The 19,069-nt window shown below is 57.6% G+C and overlaps 1 protein-coding gene, 1 non-coding gene and 1 pseudogene across 2 annotated transcripts in view; 1 reads left to right on the top strand and 2 right to left on the bottom strand.

Annotated features, from left to right (window-relative positions):
- LOC128826928 (uncharacterized) overlaps window positions 1–19,069 on the bottom strand; it is a 303,519-nt gene that overhangs the window by 117,859 nt on the left and 166,591 nt on the right. The window lies entirely within an intron of this gene.
- LOC128827578 (U2 spliceosomal RNA) lies at window positions 12,177–12,350 on the top strand (annotated as a pseudogene).
- Window positions 12,315–12,508, bottom strand: LOC128827571 (U2 spliceosomal RNA). Its single transcript, XR_008442999.1, has one exon. It is a non-coding gene; the product is annotated as a U2 spliceosomal RNA (small nuclear RNA).

Genomic DNA, 19,069 nt, shown 5'->3' with positions numbered 1-19,069 from the left:
CACGTCGAGCTGGGATCCCAGCTCCTACTCGCTATTCCCCTACATCTCCAGCCCAGGGTCACGCTCACCCTCTTAGCCAGACCATTGCTACAGAGCTCATGGGCCATCTGGCTCCACCAGGACACCTGGGTCCTTCCCAGAGTCGCTGCTGAGCAGGGTACAGCCCCCCAGCCTGGACATGATGGGCTCACCCAGCGTCCCAGGGGGCTGGCTCCCCCGCTGCCATACACAGTTCCTGTAGCTGGGGCCTTCTCTCTCTCCCCTGCTGGGGCCAGAGATGTCTCGGAAGATCTGATGTGACACAACAATTCTAAGAACAGGATCTCTAGAGAAGGCGGAAGGGGCCAGCGATTATCTGCTGTCTGGATCTTGCTAGTGGTGAAAGCAGGCCTCCTGGGTTCTTTATCCAGCTTTGGGAGGGGAGCGGAGTCTACAGGTTAGGGCAGGGGCAGGGGCTGGGGGCCAGGACTCCTGGGTTCTCTCCCTGGCTCTGGGAGGGGAGTGGGGTCTCATGGTTAGAGCAGGGGAATGGGTAGTCAGGACTTTAGTTTCTATCTCTGGCTTTGGGATGAGAGTGCGGGTCCAATGGGTTAGAGCAGGGCGGACTGGAAGTCAGGACTCCTGGGTTCTATTCTTGGCTTGGAGAGAATTGTGGGATCTAATGGTTAGATCTGGGGAGGGAGGAGGGGCTTTTCCCTTGTAGGCGGCTGGGTAGAGTGAGCTGTGAGCATCTCAGACCTGTTCCTAACAAACATGTATGAAGTACAAAATCCACACCCCAGATGGCGTTAACCTGCCCCTCACTCGCTGAACGGGCCATAGGGACTGAGCTCTCCTCTGCCCCCTAGAGGGGAGGTGAGCATTAGCGGGGGGAGGGGGGAGGAGTATGGAGTACAGAATGGCGCAGCAAAGACCCCAGGGGGACTTCAGTCTCCATGGCACATGAGGCGCTCCTTATCTTTGTTCTGCCAGAAGCCTCCAGGTGGCGCTATTACAATTTGTCCTTAGTATGCAAGCAACTGTTCAGGCTTTGGAAGACATTTGTTTTTCATTCGCTTTTGCACTTTAGTTCTCTCTGGGGTGCTCGCTGCCTCAACCCCTCAGTCTATGGAGAGTTATTTGCTCCCTGGGAACCTGGCCTCGGTGGTTCTGCTGAGAGTCCCCACAGAAGGAGTTCCCTGGATGCTGTTTACAACCACGTCTGTCCAGGCAGGGCCGGTGCTACCATTTAGGCAAAGTAGGGGGTTGTCTAGGGCGCCAAGATTTGGGGGCGCCAAAAAGCGGTGCCCCCAATTTTTTTTTACAGCGTTCCTACGCCCCCTCCCCGAGCGCACGGTATCCGCTCCACTTCTCCCGCCTCCCAGCCTGGCAGGGCCAATCAGCTGTTCGGTGCCGCAAGCCTGGGAGGAGAATTAGAGCGGGGGCGGCATGCTCGGGGAGGAGGCGGAGCAGAGGTGAGCTGGGGTGGGGAGCTGCCGCATGGCTCCCTGGGGGGGGAGCTGCCGTAGGTGGGGGCACCTCAGGGCAGGGGGAGGAACTTCCGGGGCGGGCGCCTCAAAGGGGGGGAGCTGCCGCAGGGCTGGGGGCAGGGCGCAAGATGGAGGTTTCGCCTAGGGCGTGAAACTTCCTTGCATCGGCCCTGTGTCCAGGACTGGTGCACATACAGCAAAGAAACAAGTTGCGCTGAGAATATACCCAGCGGCCACGGTGCTAATTTCTCCTCCTTCGGCTAACTGACCTACAAAGCCCTGGATTCTGCTCCCACTTCCCAGAGGGGCAGCGGTATTCCTGTGTTTGCGCAGCTCCTAGCACACTGGGGGGCTTACCCGGGCTTGGGGCTCAGCACTACTACAGTGCAAATAATAACTAATAATAAACCTACAAGATCTTATATTTAAAAATTCAATTACTCCTTCATCCAAACACCATATAACCCAGTTACCAGCTGCACACAGATGCTGTGCGGGGACAGCTCCCCTGGCACTGAGATGCAGCCTCCTCTGGGGTGGAGCAGCCAGGAAACACCACACATAACACCAGGCAGGGATGGCTCACCCGGTGCTAAGATTCAGCCATCTCTGGGGTGGATCAGCTGGGTAAGAGCCACACATAATACCAGGGAGGGATGATTCACCGGGTGCTGAGCTGCAGCCACCTCTGGCACAGGGCAGCCGGGGAACAGTCGCACATAATGCCCCAGGGGGATGGCTCGCCCAGCGCTAAGAAGCAGCCACCTCTGTTGGGGCAACTGATTTAAATTTTATTAGAGAATATTTAAAAAATAAATGATACAGAAAATTTTAAGCGTCAGTTATTGGTCATTGGGGGTAACATACAGAGTATAGGCGTATGTTGGTGTTTTGGGGTTGGGCACTACACTTTGATCTTAGCTCTAGGGAGCCGAGAAGCGAGAGAAACACCTTCCGTTTCAGTTTAAGATGCTTTGAGACTCTAAACACAGCCTCTGTCTCTCCCCCCCACCCCCCGCACACACATACACACACACAACTACACTCCAAACTCAAGTTCCCGGGAGTGTGAGATTTCAGGAGCACAGCACTTACCCTGGCCCTGGGGCTGCGTTAGCCTCTGGGAGCCCCGTCCGACAGTAACCAGGGAGGCAGTGGGCTACGGCAGATAGACAAACATCCCTGCTCATGGATTTGTAACCCACTAGCCTGTGTGCTGGGCTGGCAGGGGCTGGGGCTCAGAGGAGGAAAAGGAATTGTGATAAAGACTTCCTGGCGCCTAATGGCACCAGGTTTGATCTTCACATGCCAAGAAAAGCCAATGGTGAGAGGTGGGGGGTACGGGATGGGCAGACTGGGAACCAGGATTCCTGGATTCTATCCCAGCTCTAGGAGGGGCGTGGGGTCTACTGGTTAGTGTGTGTGTGCGGGTGGCTGGAGGGCGGGGTCTGGACTTCTGGGTTCTATCCCTGGTTCTGGGAGGGGAGTGGGGTCTGGTGGTTACAGCAGGGGGGGTGGAACTGGGAGTCAGAATTTCTGGGACAAAACCTACAGAGGCTGGTTTGGAAAGGTCACAAGCAGGTGCTGGAAGCCGGCCCCCTGGGCAGGGCGGTGGCGGGAGTCCACAGTGGAGGAGCGAGGACTAGCTGGGTGAATTACGAGCGCCTGGCACATGCTGGCTGCTCTGCTTCCCCCATGCCCTGAGCAGCCACCAATGTAAATCTTTGCCAGGCGCAGTTCACACCTAGACCCCCTGTTCTGCCTGCTGCTTTGCAGAATGTGCTCTGGGCCTTGGGCCTCCCATTCCAGGTTCCAGCCCCGGCAGGCCTAGTTGACATCTGGCTCTGTCTCACTCCCCCTGGGAGAAGTTAAGCCCTGCATGCCCAATGGGGAGCTTCACACCCAAGCAAGTGGGGAAACCGAGTCATCAAATGATTACAAAACCCCCCACATTCTCCACCCACCTCCCCACTAGGAAGGAGGTTTGGGGGCACAGAGGGCTCTTTAACCCAGCTGACAAAGGCAGAGCGAGACTTGATGGCCGGAGGATGAAGCCAGACAAATCCAGACTGGAAACGAGGAGCAGATTTTCCCCAGGGATGGAGCAGATTCTGCAGCCCTTGGAGTCTTTGCATTGAGATGGGGCGCCTCCCTCTAAAAGCTCTGCTCTAGCTCCACTACCAGATACGGGCTTGAAATGTACAAAGGGGGCAGAATTAAGGGTGTTCTAGCTTGGCCACGGGATATGGGCTTGTAATCTATGATGGGCGCGGCTATGTCTATTGGTCTCTTGGAAAGGTCCATTCCTATCGGTAGCTGTCCAGTGGCAGTGAGTTCCACAGGCCTGGGCACATGCTGTGCAGGGCAGGAGGGCCTTGCGTTGGGAGCAGTGGCAGTGAACTGTGTGTGGTTGTGTCTCTGAGCACGATTGTGACTATTCCGGTGTGTGTGTGTGGGTGATTGTGTGTGTGGCTGGGGGTGTGATTGTCCCTCTCTTTGGGGGGGTGGGGGGTGGGCTAGTGTGTGCCCCTGGTGTGTCGTGTTTGAGTGTCTGGGATTGTGTGAGTCCCTTTGTGCATCAGCGTGTGTGACTGTCTGGCTGTGTAGAGTTGTGGAGGGATGTGTGTGTGTGTGTGTGTGTGTGTGTGTGACCTACTGCAGGATACAAAGTCCTGCAAAAGCATTTCCTAGCAGTTAGCCCAGTGTGACGGAGCAGGGAGCAGGGCAGATTTGACCTGGGAATGTTGCAGGGGGGTTGCAGTGGGGATGTGGGACTTCCCTTGAAGGAAGCTACCTGAGCTGTAACCTGAGCCAGGAACGGGGGTGGGGGGGGGGGGTGGGGAGAATTAACACCTTCTGCCCGGGAGACTGAACAAAGGAGAGGAGCAGCGGGAGGAGTTTTGAGTTTAGTTTCGGTTGGGGCTGGGTGGTGCAATGCAGGGAACCCCAAGCTGGGGTCTAAGCTCCCTGAACCTCCCAGAGGGACCTAATTGAGGGGGTCTGGTCGTACCTACACGCTCTGCTTGAGACTGTGTTCCTGTCCTTAAATAAACCTTCTGCTTTACTGGCTGGTTGAGAGTCGCAGTGAATCTCGGGAAGAGGGGTGCAGGGCCCTAACTCCCCCACACTCCGCAACAACTGGTGGCAGCGGCGGGATCTACTGCACCCCGTGGACGGCGCTTCCTGCAGTAAGTGACTGGGGAGCAGTAAAACGAAGGGGGATTGACGGGGACCAGGCCTGCTGAAGAGTGGGAGAGAGACGGTTATTACCCCTGGGAGTGTGTGACCAGCGAGAAGGACTTTTGCAGTAACAGGGTCCCCCGGGGGGATCGCAGCGAGTGGTCCCAGGGGCGGAGGAGTCTGCAGCTCGACCCTGGCAGAGAGGCGGTGACCTCGAGAAGGGCTGGCACACTAGGGGTCCCCCTGGGAACTGTGGGGAGCTGTGAGCACACAGGCCAGTGAGTGGCCAGCAGGAAGATGTATGCCAAGCGGCTTAAGAGCGACCTGGTGGAGCTGTGCAAGCAGAGGCGGCTGCGCATTGGGAGGCTCACCAAAGAACAGCTCATTGCCCAGCTGGAGGCGGAAGATCGCGCGAATGAACTGATCCCTGTGTCTCAGGGAAGCAGCCTGGCAAATGCAGCGCAGGCACCAGTGTCTGTCCCAGCTGGGAGTGGTCAGCCGGCTGCTGAGGGCTTCCCGAGACCCCTCCTTCCTATGCCTAGGGGAAGGGTGGGGAGGAGCCCAGCAAATACCGAAGGCGCCGTGGCCCCCCCGGCCAGCAGGGGACCCTCCCGGCGAAGCTCGCCGGCCAGCAGAGGATCCTCCCGGCGACGTTCGGCATCCGTGGAGCGGAATTGGCTGGAATGGGAGAAAGAGCTAAAACTGAGAGAGCTGGAGGATCGTGAACAACAGAGACAGCATGAACGGGAGGAGAAAGAGAGACAGAGACAGGAGAATGAGAGACAGAGACAGCATGAAGAGAGACAGCGTCAGCATGACCTGGAACTGGCGAGATTGAAGGGCAGCGAACCCCCGGCTGCGGTGAGTGAGGGGGGACCCAGGACTGCACAGAGCTTTGATAAGTGCATCATGGCCCCATACAAGGAGGGGGAGGACATGGATGACTTCCTGGAGGCCTTTGAGACGGCCTGCGAGCTGCACCGGGTTGATCCCGCGGACAGACTCCGGGTCCTTACCCCCTTACTGGACCCCAAAGCCGTGGCATTGTACCGCCAACTGGGAGAGGCAGAGAAAGGGGACTACGAACTATTCAAAAAGGCCCTGCTACGTGAGTTGGGCTGACTCCTGAGATGTACCGGGAAAGGTTCCGGAGTCAAGATAAAACCCCTGAGATCTCATATCTGCAACTAGCCGTCCGCATGGAAAGATACGCCAGCAAGTGGGCTGGTGGGGCCCAGACGAAGGAGGACCTGATTAAACTGCTGGTACTGGAGCAACTGTATGAGCGGTGCCCATCCGACCTGAGGCTGTGGTTGGTGGACAGAAAGCCAGAGAACCCGCGACACGCCGGGCAGCTGGCTGATGAGTTTGTAAAGAGCCGGTCAGGGGGTGGCAGGGAGGAGCCCCAAAGGAACAGGCCCGCCGCGATGCAGAGAGAGAGTCACCCTGGGACCTCCCAAAGGGGGAATATGGGGAATCCCCTCCCACGGGGAATGCCCAGCATCAGGGACAACCGACCGGCTCGAGGGGACCCACGGGACCTGAGCTGCTATTACTGCGGCCGAAGAGGCCACGTTCGGGCCCAGTGCCCCAAGCTCAAGGACAGACTGAGCAGACCGAACCCGCACCGGGTTAACTTGGTAGAGGCCCAGACGGACGAGGGGCAGGCTTCCCACGCAAGAGGGGCTGGCAGCTTATCAACTGCTCAAGAGAGAGAAGGGCCCCCGGCCAGCTTCTCTGGGGGGCCAGATGCTCCGGATTCAAAGTTCTCCATTTACAGGGTTGGCGCGGGGCTGTCCCTGCGGAGCGAGTGCCTTGTTCCCCTGGAGGTGGATGGGAAGAAAGTTTATGGATACTGGGACACGGGCGCAGAGGTGACACTGGCCCGGCCCGAGGTGGTGGCCCCAGATCGGGTGGTGCCCAACACCTTCCTGACCCTGACCGGGGTGGGCGGGACCCCATTCAAGGTTCCCGTAGCGAGGGTACACCTGAAATGGGGGGCCAAGGAGGGCCCCAAGGACGTGGGAGTGCACCACCATTTGCCCACTGAGGTGTTGATGGGGGGGGACCTAGAGGACTGGCCAAGCAGCCCCCAGACCGCCTTAGTCGTGACCCGTAGCCAGAGCCGGCGAGGGGCACTACGCCCTGACCTTGGGAAGGATGTCCCACCGGAGGCACCGAACCCTTCCCGGGTGGGGAGGGAACACCCAAGGACAGGCCGCGGGGTGGCTGGGGCTTCCGACCCAGCCGACGAGAGGGAGCAGGTCCCCATCCCTTCCCCAGCCGCCGAGTTCCAGGCCGAGTTGCAGAAGGACCCCTCCCTGCGGAAGCTAAGGGGCCTGGCTGACCTCAGTGTGGTACAGACCATGAGGAGAGGATGCAAGGAGAGGTTCCTGTGGGAGAAGGGGTTCCTGTACCGAGAGTGGGCTCCCCCGGGGGAAGTGGAGTCGTGGGGGATCAGGAGGCAGCTGGTGGTTCCCCAGAAGTTTCGCCACAAGCTACTGTACCTGGCCCATGACATCCCTCTTGCAGGGCACCAGGGGATCCGGCGCACCAGGCAGAGGCTGCTACAGAACTTTTACTGGCCCGGGGTCTTCACCAACGTCCGGCAGTACTGCCGATCCTGTGACCCCTGCCAGAGGGTGGGGAAGGCCCGGGACAAGGGGAAGGCAGCATTGAGACCTTTGCCCATCATAGAGGAGCCTTTCCAGAAGGTGGCCATGGACATAGTGGGACCTCTCAGCAAGACGACCCGGTCTGGGAAGAAATACATCCTGGTGGTGGTAGATTTCGCCACCCGCTACCCCGAGGCAGTGCCCTTATCGTCTATTGAAGCAGACACTGTGGCGGATGCGCTGCTGACCATTTTCAGCCGAGTGGGGTTCCCCAAGGAAGTCTTGACGGACCAAGGGTCCAACTTCATGTCGGCCCTACTCCGGTGCTTGTGGGAGAGATGTGGGGTCCGGCACAACTGGGCCTCAGCATATCACCCCCAATCCAACGGGCTGGTGGAGAGGTTCAATGGGACGCTAAAAATGATGCTGAAAACATTTATGAATCAGCACCCGCAGGACTGGGACAAGTACTTACCTCACCTGCTGTTTGCGTACAGGGAGGTACCCCAGGAGTCTACCGGGTTTTCGCCTTTCGAACTGCTATATGGAAGGCGGGTAAGGGGGCCCCTGGACCTGATGAGAGACGAATGGGAGGGGAAGGCCACTCCTGACGGAGAGTCGGTGGTGGAGTATGTCCTGACCTTCCGGGAACGACTTGCCGAGCTCATGGGCCTGGCCAGGGAGAATCTGGCCAGAGCCCAGAGGAAGCAGAAAGTCTGGTATGACCGCACAGCACGGGCCCGTGCCTCGCCGCTGGGGATCAGGTGATGGTCCTCATCCCCGTGAGGAAAAACAAACTCCAGGCCGCCTGGGAAGGGCCCTTCAAGGTTGTCAAGCAACTAAACGAGGTAAACTATGTGGTGGAGCTGTCGAACCGGGCACACCACCACCGGGTGTACCATGTGAATATGATGAAGCCATATTATGACAGGGGGAATATGGTGTTGGCCGTGTGTGGACAGTGGGAGGGGCAGGGAGATGACCCTTTAGTAGATCTATTCCCTGGGACAAGAGTTGGCTTCCCCCTGGAAGCAATTCCCCTCTCTGATCGGCTAACCCCTGCCCAGCGAGCTGAGATCGGAGGGGTGCTGCATCTGTACCAACAGCTGTTTTCCAACCAGCCTGGACGCACTAATCTGACTGTCCACCGGGTGCAGACAGGATCGCACCCGCCTATAAAATGCTCCCCCTTCCGAGCCACAGGGAAAACTGCTCAGGACCTGGAAAGAGAGGTCAATGACATGCTGGCTTTGGGGGTGATCCAGCCGTCTTCCAGCCCTTGGGCCTCGCCGGTGGTGCTGGTCCCCAAAAAGGACGGGTCGATCCGGTTCTGTGTGGACTATCGGAAGCTCAATGCCATCACTGTAGCCGATGCCTACCCCATGCCCAGGCCGGACGAGCTCCTAGACAAGCTGGGAGGTGCTCGGTACCTTACCACCATGGATCTTACAAAGGGCTATTGGCAAGTGCCGCTGGATGCAGATGCCAGGCTGAAATCGGCCTTTGTCACCCCTCTGGGGCTCTATGAGTTCCTGACCCTGCCCTTCGGCCTCAAGGGAGCGCCGGCCACCTTCCAGCGCCTGGTGGATCAGCTACTGAGGGGGATGGAGAGTTTTGCCGTGGCGTATATCGATGACATCTGTGTCTTTAGCTAGACCTGGGAGGACCACGTGTCCCAGGTTAGACAAGTGCTGGACCGACTCCAGAAGGCTGGGCTGACCGTAAAACCGGAGAAGTGCAAGGTGGGGATGGCTGAGGTATCCTACCTAGGCCACCGGGTGGGAAGCGGCTGCCTAAAGCCGGAACCAGCCAAAGTGGAGGTGATCAGAGACTGGCCCGCTCCTCAAACCAAAAAGCAGGTCCAAGCCTTTATTGAGATGGCAGGGTACTATCGGAGGTTCGTGCCCCACTTTAGCGCCATAGCCGCCCCCATCACTGAGCTGTGCAAGAAGGGGAAGCCAGACAAAGTGGTCTGGACCGAGGAGTGCCAGGAGGCTCTCCGGGCGCTGAAGGAGGCTCTGGTCAGTGGCCCAGTTCTGGCAAACCCAGACTTTGACAAGCCCTTTATGGTGTTCACCGACGCCTCAGACACAGGACTGGGGGCGGTGTTAATGCAGGAGGATGAAAAGGGGGAGAGACACCCCATCGTGTACCTGAGCAAGAAGTTGCTACCCCGGGAGCAGAACTACGCGGCCATCGAGAAGGAATGCCTGGCCATGGTGTGGGCACTCAAGAAACTAGAGCCATATCTCTTTGGGCGTCACTTCACCGTGCACACCGACCACTCTCCCCTGACCTGGCTGCACCAGATGAAAGGAGCCAACGCCAAGCTCCTGAGGTGGAGCCTGCTCCTGCAGGATTATGACATGGACGTGGTCCATGTGAAGGGACGTGACAACCTGATAGCGGACGCATTGTGCCGGAGAGGGAGCCCTGAACTTCCCCAGGTCACTGGTCAGAGTGACCCCGCTCAGTTCAGTCTCGAAGGGGGGAGAGATGTGACGGAGCAGGGAGCAGGGCAGATTTGACCTGGGAATGTTGCAGGGGGGTTGTAGTGGGGATGTGGGACTTCCCTTGAAGGAAGCTACCTGAGCTGTAACCTGAGCCAGGAACGGGGGTGGGGAGAATTAACACCTTCTGCCCGGGAGACTGAACAAAGGAGAGGAGCAGCGGGAGGAGTTTTGAGTTTAGTTTCGGTTGGGGCTGGGTGGTGCAACGCAGGGAACCCCAAGCTGGGGTCTAAGCTCCCTGAACCTCCCAGAGGGACCTAATTGAGGGGGTCTGGTCGTACCTACACGCTCTGCTTGAGACTGTGTTCCTGTCCTTAAATAAACCTTCTGCTTTACTGGCTGGTTGAGAGTCGCAGTGAATCTCGGGAAGAGGGGTGCAGGGCCCTGACTCCCCCACACTCCGCAACACCCAGCAACACACTGACACTGATACAAACACAGTGTGTCTCTCTCTCACACACACACACAGAGCAGGGCTCAGCCCGTCCAGCAGGGGGCGACAGGGACACACACATCTCCCTAGGGCCAGCTTGGATGATGATGATGAGGGGAGTGGGATCTAGTGGTCAGAGTGGGGTGGGAGCTGGGCACTAGGACCGCTGGGTACTATCCCTGGCTCTGGGAGCAGAGGGGGGCTAAAGGTTAGAGCAGGGGGACTGGGAGCCAGGACTCCTGGGTTCCATAGTGGCAGGTGTTTTTTCTTGTGTCTCCCTCCTTAGAGATCCCAGCCCAGCCCCCTAGAGGAATCTGAGCAGGGTTGTGGGGTCGGGGGGAGGTTGCCCTGCCACTTCAGAGTCATGATTCGATCCCCCCCGCCTTGCCCCGGGCTCTAACATCACAGAAACTCCCCCCCCGACACACACCCCCAAGTCAGAAAGTAGGAGCCCCTCCCCACATGACGAGGAAACTAGTGGGTTTCGTGTGGGTCTCTGGCAGAGGTGACAGCACCCACCAGACACCCTCTCCTGGCTGCAAGGAGACCCCCCTGCACAGCCCCCTGCTACGAGGGGCCCATGGCCACCCAGCCAGGGCCAGGAGGTGAGATGGGGTCGCAGTAGGAGAAATGGGGAAGAACTAGGAGCTGGCGCCAGGTTGGGGGCAGGCTACGTGGGAAAAAAACCGTGCTGCTCTCTCTGTTCCAAGGTTATCGCTGAATACAGGTTTTGGGAATGACTTGAGGGAAATAGTTTGTTTCCAAACAGACTCCATATACCAACCAATGGTGCTAATACGCTCCCCCTGCGCCCCTCCCCCATCACCCCAGTATCTGAGCATCTTCCTAATCCGCAGGGTAGTTCCCCTCCCAGGCTCGGGCGAGAGTGGGAAGCGCCGCCAGCCCCATGTCCCGGCCGGGAGAACTGAGGCCCAGAGAGACTGAGTGATGTGCCCGAGGGCACCCGGGAACGAGGGGCTGGGCCCGGATTCCTTTTCTGCCCTCCCGCCTCCCCGGTCCTGCCTGCTCCTGGGTCGCTGGGCGGTGCAGGGGCGGGGCCTTGGAGGAATGGGCGGGGTTTAGGGGGAGGGACAACGTGGGAGCGGGGATTCGGGGAAGGCGTGAGGGCGGGGACGAGGAGGGAAGGGCGGTGTGAGGGCGGGGCATCGGGGAAGGGGCGATGCGGGGACAGGGATTAGGGGGAATGGGCGGAGCGGGGGCGGGGCCTGCAGGTGAAGGCGAAGCGTGAGGGAGGGGGCTCGGAGGAAGGGGGGCGGCCACGTTCCGGCGCTGGTGCCCCCCCCCCACTTTTAAGGACCAGAAATTCCCTCGCCCCTGCACACCCCCCGCCCCCAGAAAACTCCCCTTGATCCCCAGCCCGGCTCTCGCTGCCCGGCTCCCTGCGCTGAGCGCAGCAGTGGGGGGAGCGCAGGGCAGGGACGGGGCGGGCCGGGGGCTGGAGCAGTGGCGGAGGGACGCGCCCCGACGGGCTGGTTCCGAGAGCGGGGCTCCGGCAGCACGTGGCGCACCGCGTCTGTTGCAGGCAGGGAGAGTAGCAGACACCGAGGGGAGGCGTCACACGTCAGTGGGCGGGGTTATGCAGATCAGCAATGTCTGGCGGCAACACAGAGCAGCGGGCTGAGCCCAAGGAAGCGGGCGGAGAGAATTCTCTGTGTGGGAGCAGAATTCGGTGTGGAGAGTTGGTGCTTTGAGTGAGTGTATTGGAGTCACTTCGGAGCAGCGATTGCCACTTAGCTAGGAAGGTATGAAAGCAGGTCCTGGTGACATAGAAAGCACTGGGAGCGCGAGGGGAGCGCGCTGTTCCAAAGCAAGGCTGTTTGGGTTTCTGAGCTAAGATCAAGTGTAGGTAGTTTCTTGCTGTATCCAAGACTGTGATCAAGGGCTTTGATGTTTTTGGTCTTGAAATATATAAACCTTGTGCTTGTTTCTGGGATCTTGAAGTGAAAATATTCTTTAACTTATATCTGTTCTTATCAGTTTAATATCTTATATGTTCTTGATGTGAGAACTTTATATTAAGTAGATTTTTAGAACAGGGAGATGGAATAGGAGCTTGCAATATATATACACAAAGCAATAGAAAACAGGGAGGCGCACCACACCTGGAAATATTGCAATACCAGGCTGATACATGGAGTGGAAGGAGCAAGCTCTTATTCCATCTCCCTGTTCCAAAAATCCATTTAATATGAAGTTCTCACATCAAGAATATATCAGATATTAAACTGATCAGAACAGATATAACTTAGAGATTCTTTTCACCAGAGCTCAGAGAGCTAGGAAATGATACTTTGCTTTTGAACAGCGTGCTCCCCTCACGCTCCCAATGCTTTCTATGTCACCAGGACCTGCTTTCATACCTTCCTAGCTAAATGGCAATCGCTGCCCCTCCCCCTAAACCATGCCCATTCCTCCAAGGCCCCGGCCTCACACCGCCCCTTCTCCTGAGTTCCCCCCCTTGTGCTTCACTTTCTCCCCGAATCCCCGCCCCCGCACCACCTCTTCCCCTGAGTTCCCGCCCTTGTGCTTCCCCTTCTCCCTGAAACCCTGGCCCTGCCCCGCCAGTAGACCCCACTCCCCTCCCAGAACAAGGGATAGAAACCAGAAGTCCAGACCCTGCCCTCCCCCCCACCCGCACACACACACTAACCACTAGACCCCACTCCCCCTCCTAGAGCTGGGATAGAATCCAGGAATCCTGGATCCTAGCCCATCGCTGTAACCACTAGACCCCATTCTGCTCTGAGAGCTGAAAATGGAACCCAGGAGTCCTGGTTCCCAGTCTGCCCATCCCCTACCCCCCACCTCTCATCACTGGCTTTTCTTGACATGTGAAGATCAAACCTGGTGCCATTAAGAGCCAGGAAGTCTTTATCACAGTTCCTTTTCCTCCTGTGAGCCCCAGCCCCTGCCAGCCCAGCACACGGGCTAGTGGGTTACAAATCCATGAGCAGGGATGTTTGTCTATCTGCCGTAGCCCACTGCCTCCCTGGTTATTGTCGGACGGGGCTCCCAGAGGCTAACGCAGCCCCAGGGCCAGGGTAAGTGCTGTGCTCCTGAAATCTCACACTCCCGGGAACTTGTGTTTGGAGTGTGATTGTGTGTGTATGTGTGTGCGGGGGGTGGTGGGGAGAGACAGAGGCTGTGTTTAGAGTCTCAAAGCATCTTAAACTGAAACGGAAAGTGTTTCTCTTAGTTTAGAGAGCCCTGAACCCACCAAACCTAACTGAATCCCACCACGTGAGGGTCACCCCATCCCCATTACCCAGCCCACTTACTTATACCCATGACTGTCTCTACTTCCTGTATGGGTGATAGACCCTCACCGCTTGTCGGCTGTTTCCTGATCCCGCCCACCGGTTACCCACCTCTAATTGGGGACATTGCAGTCTGTATGTACAATGTGTGCTGCCCAGCCCCAAAACACCAACATACCCCTATACTCTGTATGCCACCCCCAATGACCAATAACTGACGCTTCAAATTTTATGACAGGTTTCAGAGTAGCAACCGTGTTAGTCTGTATCCGCAAAAAGAACAGGAGTACTTGTGGCACCTTAGAGACTAACAAACTTATTAGAGCATAAGCTTTCGTGGAAGAGACTAACAAATTTATTAGAGCATAAGCTTTCCACGAAAGCTTATGCTCTAATAAATTTGTTAGTCTCTAAGGTGCCACAAGTACTCCTGTTCTTTTTTCAAATTTTATGTATCGTTTATTTTTTAAATATTCTCTAATAAAATTTAAATCAGTTGCCCCACCCCAGAGGTGGCTGCATCTTAGCGCTGGGCGAGCCATCCCCCTGGGGCATTATGTGCGACTGTTCCCCGGCTGCCCTGTGCCAGAGGTGGCTGCAGCTCAGCACCCGGTGAATCATCCCTGTGTGGTATTATGTGTGGCTCTTACCCAGCTGCTCCACCCCAGAGATGGCTGAATCTTAGCACCGGGTGAGCCGTCCCTGCCTGGTGTTATGTGTGGTGTTTCCTGGCTGCTCCACCCCAGAGGAGGCTGCATCTCAGTGCCAGGGGAGCTGTCCCCGCACAGCATCTGTGTGCAGCTGGTAACTGGGTTATATGGTGTTTGGACGAAGGAGTAATTGAATTTTTAAATATAAGATCTTGTAGGTTTATTATTAGTTATTATTTGCACTGTAGTAGTGCTGAGCCCCAAGCCTGGGTAAACACTCCAGTGTGCTAGGAGCTGCACAAACACAGGAATACCGCTGTCCCTCTGGGAAGTGGGAGCAGAATCCAGGGCTTTGTATGTCAGTTACCCGAAGGAGGAGAAATTAGCACCGTGGCCGCTGGGTATATTCTCAGTGCAACTTGTTTCTTTGCTGTATGTGCACCAGTCTTGGACACAGGGCCAGTGCAAGGAAGTTTCGCGCCCTAGGCGAAACTTCCACCTTGCGTCCCGCCCCCAGTCCTGCGGCAGCTCCTCCCCCTTGAGGCGCCCCCCCCGGAAGCTCCTCCCCCTACCCTGAGGTACCCCCACCCGCGGCAGCTCCCACCCCCAGGAAGCCATGCGGCAGCTCCCCACCCCAGCTCCCCTCTGCTCCGCCTCCTTCCCGATCATGCTGCCCCCGCTCTAATTCTCCTCCCAGGCTTGCGGCGCCAAACAGCTGATTGGCCCTGCAAGCCTGGGAGGTGGGACAAGTGGAGCGGCGACCGCGCGCTTGGGAAGGGGGCGTAGGAACAATGTAAAAAAAAATTGGGGGCACTGCTTTTTGGCGCCCCCAAATCTTGGCGCCCTAGACAACCCCCTACTTTGCCTAAATGGTAGCACCGGCCCTGCCTGGACAGACGTGGTTGTAAACAGCATCCAGGGAACTCCTTCTGTGGGGACTCTCAGCAGAACCACCGAGGCCAGGTTCCCAGGGAGCAAATAACTCTCCATAGACTGAGGGGTTGAGGCAGCGAGCACCCCAGAGAGAACTAAAGTGCAAAAGCGAATGAAAAACAAATGTCTTCCAAAGCCTGAACAGTTGCTTGCATACTAAGGACAAATTGTAATAGCGCCACCTGGAGGCTTCTGGCAGAACAAAGATAAGGAGCGCCTCATGTGCCATGGAGACTGAATTCCCCCTGGGGTCTTTGCTGAGCCATTCTGTACTCCATACTCCTCCCCCCTCCCCCCGCTAATGCTCACCTTCCCTCTAGGGGGCAGAGGAGAGCTCAGTCCCTATGGCCCGTTCAGCGAGTGAGGGGCAGGTTAACGCCATCTGGGGTGTGGATTTTGTACTTCATACATGTTTGTTAGGAACAGGGTCTGAGATGCTCACAGCTCACTCTACCCAGCCGCCTACAAGGGAAAAGCCCCTCCCTCCTCCCCAGATCTAACCATTAGATCCCACAATTCTCTCCAAGCCAAGAATAGAACCCAGGAGTCCTGACTTCCAGTCCCCCCTGCTCTAACCCATTGGACCCCCACTCTCATCCCAAAGCCAGAGATAGAACCCAAAGTCCTGACTACCCGTCCCCCTGCTCTAACCATGAGACCCCACTCCCCTCCCAGAGCCAGGGAGAGAACCCAGGAGTCCTGGCCCCCAGCCCCTGCCCCTGCCCTAACCTGTAGACTCCGCTCCCCTCCCAAAGCTGGATAAAGAACCCAGGAGGCCTGCTTTCACCACTAGCAAGATCCAGACAGCAGATAATCGCTGGCCCCTTCCGCCTTCTCTAGAGATCCTGTTCTTAGAATTGTTGTGTCACATCAGATCTTCTGAGACATCTCTGGCCCCAGCAGGGGAGAGAAAGAAGGCCCCAGCTAGAGGAACTGTGTATCGCAGCGGGGGAGCCAGCCCCCTGGGACGCTGGGTGAGCCCATCATGTCCAGGCTGGGGGGCTGTACCCTGCTCAGCAGCGACTCTGGGAAGGACCCAGGTGTCCTGGTGGAGCCAGATAGCCCATGAGCTCCGTGGGCGATGCTCTGGCTAAGAGGGTGAGCGTGACCCTGGGCTGAAGACGTAGGGGAATAGCAAGTAGGAGCTGGGATCCCAGCTCGACGTGACATTGGGGAGACTGCGCCCAGCTCTGGGGGGCCGCATGTCAAACAGGTTGTCCGGAAATGAGGGAGGTGTCAAAAAAGAGCAACGGGGACAATCCGAGGGCTGGAAAACCTGCCCGAGAGCCAAGCACTGAAGGAGCTCGATCTAGCGAGTTTAACCCAGAGAAGGCTCAGAGGGGACAAGATCCTGGTCTGTCAGCACCTCCCTGCTGGTGAGGGGAAGGTTTCGGGGAGCAGAGGGCTCGTTAACCCAGCAGACAGGGGCAGAGTGAGAGCTGACGGTTGGGGGATGGAGCCAGAGAAATCGAGACTGGGAAGAAGGGGCAGATTTTCCCCAGGGAGGGGAACTGACCCTGGGAATCACTGCCCCAGGGACAGGGCAGAGTCTCCAGCCCTTGGAGTCTTTCTATGGAGATCGGACGTCCCTAAAAGCACTGCTCTAGCTCGACCATCAGCTCTGGGCTGGAGGCCGGGATCCCTGAGGGGAGGTCTCCAGGCTGGGCAGACTGCCTGGGCACCACGGTCCCTTCTGGCGTTAAGATGCGCAGAGCAATGAACGCAGCAGTAAGCAGCTGGGCTGGGAGCGTCTCAGTTCTCCTCGGCGAGGCAGGAAGCTGCGATGCTGAATAAAGCTAAACACCGCGCGGTCGTTCTTACAATTTACCACACGTGTTACGGTCACGTCTAATGGCCCAGCTGAGATCAGGGCCCCTTCGTGCCAGGCACTGCCCAGACACACAGCAAGAGACAGGTGCTGCCCCAGCTGAGATCAGGGCCCCTTCATGCCAAGCGCTGCCCAGACACACAGCAAGAGACAGGCCCTGCCCCAGCTGAGATCAGGGCCCCTTCGTGCCAGGCACTGCCCAGACACACAGCAAGAGACAGTCCTTGCCACAAAAACGTTTGAAGGCTAAAGGAACAAAAGTAAGATTTGTATCCACCTTGTACAGGTGGGGAAACTGAGGCATGGAGAGGAGTGGCTTGCTCGTGATCACATGGGGCCCTGTGGCAGTGTTGTGTAGCCCATAGAACTAGCTTTAGCATTTATTTGATGGGGCAGTAGTGCAAGCAACCCACAGGCCTGTCTCCTGTGAGATGCTGGCGTCAGCAGTTAGCATAAGGCTTGGGGCCTATGAACTTTGGCACAGATAAATGGCCCAACCGTGACCCCTAAGTTTTGGGGATGTGGGAACAGAGTGTTTAAGGGGGAGCTTTGTTCACAACGACACCAGGAACAGGAACTAACACCATCTTGCGGATAGTTTAGCATGGGACCATCGGCTGCTGTCTGACCACCAGAGAGCCATGACCTATGGGAGAAGGGCCCCCAGCACTGGTAGTGGGAGGAGATACACATAAGGAAGAGAGGAGACACGCCTACAGAACAGGCATTAGGCAGGGTGATGTCAGCGTAACATCATGTACAAGTCGCATCCCAGCCTGCGGGCAGGAGGAGAGCGCAATGTAGCCCTTGGAAGATGCCGGTGTGACGACTGGGTTGACAACGACGAAGGTGATGGTGAGGAGCTCCCAGCTGAACCCCAGTTTCCGTAATCCTGAGCCTGACCTGGGGACACAAACCTGTCAAACCTCACCGGGAATTCTGAAGTAATCAATAGAATGAATATGCGACTCCTACATCGGACTCCAGCTGTGACTAGATCCAAGATCTCCTGCCTTAGCCCCCAGCCCAGCCTCGCTATGGAACTCGTATCCTTTCTGGGACACCCTTTGTGCTGAAAACGTTTTCATAGGAACCTTTCCCGGGCCCAAATCCGGTTCCCTTTTCTTGTAGGCCCCACGTCAACGTTCACCCTGGAGGAGATGGAGGCCCTGTTGCTGCTGGCCCTCTCCATCCTGACCGGTGAGTGGTTCTGGTTGCGCTGGGGCTGGGGCTGGGATGCAGTAACGGGGATGAACAGGGAGCCAGGATTTGGGAGACTCTGCCATGGCGATGGCTCCACCTGCCAATGCTTGGAATCCAGCAGGGGGCATCTGGAACGACTGGGGTTCAGTTCCAACCTCTAGGGGGCGCTGTGCTGCAGACAGCGAGGTGGGGGCTCTCCTCTGGCAGTCAGGGCTGGCCTCGATACCCCAGGGCAGTACTAGGGGGCGTTGTGCTGCAGCGAGTGGGGCGGGGGCTCTCCTCTGGCAGTCAGGGCTGGCCTCGATGCCCCAGGGCAGGACTAGGGGGTAAGGTGCTGTAGATAGCAGGGTGCTGCTTCCCCTCCAGGTGCCGGCTGCCAGGACTGGGAGGTGACCCTGCCCGCGGACCCTCTAGCCGGATGGAGCGGCTCATGCGTGACGATCCCTTGCTCTTACACCTACCCCGAGGGGCAGCTCGTCAAAGCCGTGACCTGGAGCCGGGACAACGAGAGAATTGTGCAGCTCACGACAGCAGCGGGGCAGGGCTATGACAAGGTCGAGCGCGCCCAGTTCCTGGGTGACCTGCACCACGACTGCACCCTGCGCCTCAACCCGCTGGCGCTCGGCGATGGGGGCACCTACTCCTTTGAGTTCCAGACCCAGAGCCAAAGCTGGAGAAGCCCCCGAGCCGTGTGCCTCACGGTGTCAGGTAATCCCCGGCTCCTCTTGCAGAAACGTTTGACCAACAACCCAGCCTGGCCCCGCGCGGCGTTATGTATGGCTGCTCCCCAGATGCCCTGCCCCAGAGGTGGCTGCACCTCAGCGCCCATCGAGCCATCCCCAAGGATGGTTGCTGTAAACCTCTCATAACATTTCACTCAAATCAAATGACCACTCTGCAAAGCTGTGAAGAAACAGCGGAGTCTGATGGTTAGAGGAAACCTAAACTGGAGTCAGGACTCCTGGGTCCT

Source organism: Malaclemys terrapin, chromosome 21 (assembly GCF_027887155.1).
Source record: "Malaclemys terrapin pileata isolate rMalTer1 chromosome 21, rMalTer1.hap1, whole genome shotgun sequence".
Taxonomy (NCBI): Eukaryota; Metazoa; Chordata; order Testudines; family Emydidae; genus Malaclemys; species Malaclemys terrapin.
The sequence above is the reverse complement of the archived record's forward strand: the minus strand, read 5'-3'. Positions and strand labels throughout refer to the sequence as shown.